Genomic DNA, 4,299 nt, shown 5'->3' on the forward strand with positions numbered 1-4,299 from the left:
CTGTGATATATGTATTTGTATATGCGACAGTTTGGGACTACGTTTGATCTTTGTCTATGTATAAGTCATTTGTATGCCGATTTTGGTTAACGTGTGTGTACGGGTGCCCGGGGGGCACTAGTCACGGCCTACGGGGTTGGGTCGTGACAAAAGTGGTATCGAGCGGTTCGTCCTCGGAATGTCTACGTACCGTGTCTAGTAGAGTCTTGTTTATCGGTGTGTTGTGCACCACATCTATAAACAGAAGAAGCTACAGACATTTAGGATGTTATCTTTCCTTCTTATCCTAGATCGTGCGATAGAGCCGTATTATCGTGGATGACTCCTCCCTAACGAATTGTTATGTTTTCGCCGATGCCTCCAAGAAGGCGACACCGCCTAGGGGCAAGTCGGCGCACTGGAGAGACTAGCCGTGCCCGAGAGTTACTAGTGGCCCGTGCTCGCCCGTGCCCGAGGTTGTGCCCCGTCGGCCCGAGCTCGCTACACCGCCACTATCGTAGGGAGCTTGGGAGCAGCGAGCCGGCCGCAGATCGGGGGCGGCCCACCGCCGGCTCCCCGGTTCCGCACCCGAGCCTCCGCCCCCTCGCCCGGGGGCGGAGGATAGGGCTATGCGAGATGCGGTCCAGTTGTTGACCAGATTGGTGGCGGGGCAGGTTCACAGGCACGGATTAGGAGGTGATCATGCGGACCGACATGATAGTTTGAGGGCCCGTGATTTCTTGACTTGTAATCCACCAGAGTTTTTCGGGTCGAAGCCCGAGGAGGATCCCCAGGAGTTTATTAGACAGATGCAGCGTACGTTGCGGCTCATTAAGGCTTCCGAGACTGAGTCTGTCGAGTTGGCTTCATATCGGTTGCGGGATGTAGCGGCTAATTGGTACGAGTCCTGGGAGTTGTCTAGGGGCGAGGGTGCTCCTCCAGCCGTGTGGGATGAGTTTACAGAGGCCTTTCTTGGCCACTTTCTGCCTCCAGAGATGCGGCGAGCTAGGGTTGACAGATTCCTGCAGTTGAGACAGAGGGGCAGGAGTGTTCGAGAGTATAGTCTCGAGTTTGATTCATTGGCCAGATATGCACCCACTATGGTAGCTGATATGACTGATAGGATGCATCGATACGTGATGGGGCTGGATCGTTACTTGGTTGATAGCTGTCTGGTGATGGCTTCCCAGCCAGGGATGGATATTGCTCGAGTACAGGCACATGCCCAGGGTATGGAGGATCGACATAGAGGGCGTCAGCCCGACAGAGATTATGACAGGGGCCGCCCCAAGAGGGCTAGATCGGCCGTTATTCCGGGGAGTCTCGAGGCAGGCCCCTCGCCAGCGATAGTAGATATCCTTCCCGGCCAAGACGGAGTACACCCCCACAGCTTCCGGGCAGAGACCGTATAGTACACAGTATTCGGGAGCAGTCGAGCTCCAGTGGCTTCGGTTCGCAGTGGACAGAGGTTCCAGTCAGTCGAGGCCACCCATACCTCGATGTTCTCACTATGGGAGGCATCACCCTGGAGAGTGTTACCGCGCTACTGGCGCTTGTTTTATTTGTGGCCGTAAGGGCCACCTTATGAGAGATTGTCCGCTCGGGGGTAGTTTAGGTGGTGCAGCTCAGCCCACTGGGTCGGTTGCTGGTTCATCGTCTTCTTCAGTAGCTATGCGCCCCGTGGGGTGGGGTATGCCGACACCAGCAGGCCGCGGTAGAGGTCGTGGCGGAGTGTCCAGCTCTAGCGGTCCTTCGAACCGCATATATGCCTTGGCTAGCCGACAGATCGGAGGCGTCACCTAATGTGGTTACAGGTATATTACTGATCTTCTCTCGAGATGTATATGCACTGATAGATCCCGGCTCCACTTTATCGTATATTTCTCCCCTTGTTGCTAGTAGAATTGGGATAAAACCCGAACCGATAGAACCATTCGAGGTAGCTACACCGGTAGGAGATTCTGTTATAGCCAGGCAGGTATATAGAGATTGTTCGGTAATTATATGTGGCCGTTGCACTAAAGCAGATCTGATAGAGCTAGATATGACTGAGTTCGATGTTATTATGGGTATGGATTGGCTAGCTTCTTGTTATGCTAACGTTGATTGTCAGAAGAAGGTAGTTCGTTTCCAATTTCCCTGGGGAACCCGTTATAGAGTGGTCACGAAATACAAAGATCGCCGAGGGGTAAGTTTATTTCATACCTCAAGGCAAGAAAGATGGTTCGAAAGGGTTATATTTATCATCTGGTTCGTGTACATGACTTAAAAGCAGAAGCACCGACTCTTCAGTCAGTCCCAGTGGTTAATGAATTTCCAGATGTATTCCCAGATGAGCTTCCAGGTCTTCCTCCCGAGCGGGAGATAGAGTTCACTATAGATGTGCCGCGTACACTCACCCTATATCTATTCCTCCGTACAGAATGGCACCTGCAGAATTGAAAGAATTGAAGGAGCAGTGAGGGATTTATTAGAGAAGGGCTTCATTAGGCCCAAGACATCACCTTGGGGAGCGCCGGTATTGTTCGTGAGAAAGAAAGATGGGTCGCTGCGGATGTGTATTGATTATAGGCAAATAAGGTAACCATAAAGAATAAATATCCCCTCCCAGGATTGATGATTTGTTTGACCGCGCGCAGGTGCTAAGTGTTTCTCGAAGATAGACTCGCGGTCGCTATCACCAAAGCGGGTACGAGAGGCAGATATTCCAAAGACAAGATTCAGACCCGATATGGGCATTATGAGTTCGAGTGATGTCTTTTGGGTCCGACTAATGCTCCAGCCGTGTTTATGGATCCGATGAATCGAGTATTCAAGCCATTCCGGATATGTTCGTGATTGTATTTATTGATGATATCCTAGTTTATTCACGATCGAAGAGGAGCATGCATCATTTGAGGGCGGTACTGGGTGCTCCAAAGACCAAAAATTGTATGCTAAATTCTCTAAATGTGAATTCCGTTGACTTCGGTAGCATTCTTGGGGCATATTATTGAGCCGATGGCATCCGGTTGATACCCGTAAGATTGAGGCCGTAAAGAATTGGCCTAGACCTACGACACCTACGAGGTACGTAGTTTCTCGGGACTAGCAGATATTACAGAGATTTGTGGAGAAGTTTGCTTCGATTTCGCGCCTTTAACGAGGCTAACTCGTAAGGCAGCGCTAAGTTCCGGTGGACCGATGCTTGCGAACGAAGCTTCCAAATTCCGAAAGAGAAGTTGACTACAACTCCGCTTCGACTCTTCCCGAGGGACCGATGGTTATGTTATTTATTGTGATGCTTCGGTGTTGGATTAGGGTGTGTATTAATGCAAAGATGGCAGAGTTATAGCCTATGCCTCCCGGCAGCTCAGAAAGCACGAGAGAAATTATCCTACTCATGATCTGGAGCTAGCCGCGGTAATTCATGCTTTGAAGATATGGAGACACTATCTATATGGCGTTCATGTTGATATTTATACAGATAACAAGAGCCTCCAGTATATCTTTAAGGCATGAGCTGAATTTGCGGCAGAGGAGGTGGTTAGAGTTGCTGAAAGACTATGATGTCGATATTTTATATCATCCAGGGAAAGCCAATGTTGTAGCAGATGCACTCAGCCGTAAGTCTATGGGTAGCTTGACGGACGTGCCATCAGAAAAGAAAGAAATGGTTCGTGAGATTCATCAGCTAGCTAGTCTTGGAGTCCGTCTGGCCGATTCTGGAGATACTGGGATTTCTGTTCGAGGAATTGCTGAATCCTCTATTATGGAAGAGATAAAGCGACGTCGGTAATACGAGACCCCGTTCGGCACAAGTACAGTAGATGCAGCCCTTGAAAAGGAGAAGACCCCGTTCGAGATTACACCTGATGGAGTACTACTACACAAGGGCAGATTATGTGTACCGAGGTTGCAGTGGCCGCGCGGCGACAAAGTTATGGGCGAGGCACATTATGCCCGTTATTCCGTTCATCCGGATCGACAAAGATGTATCATGACCTCGATGCTTGTACCGGGGATGGTATGAAGAGGGACATAGCCGAGTTCGTTGCTCGCGCCCAAATTGTCCAACAGTTAAGATCGAGCATCGAAGCGGTGGATTAAGTTACAGAGATGGAGATTCCGACTTGGAAGTGGGAAATAATTAATATGGACTTCATTACAAAGCTTACCTCGCACTCCACGGAAGTATGACTCCATATGGGTTATCGTTGATAGGCGACAAAATCAGCCCATTTCCTTCCAACAGACTACTTATTCAGCTGAGGACTATGCCAGGTTATATATTAAGGAGATAGTAAGACTTCACGGAGTTCCCATATCTATTATCTCCGA

Source organism: Lycium ferocissimum, chromosome 1 (assembly GCF_029784015.1).
Source record: "Lycium ferocissimum isolate CSIRO_LF1 chromosome 1, AGI_CSIRO_Lferr_CH_V1, whole genome shotgun sequence".
NCBI lineage: Eukaryota > Viridiplantae > Streptophyta > Magnoliopsida > Solanales > Solanaceae > Lycium > Lycium ferocissimum.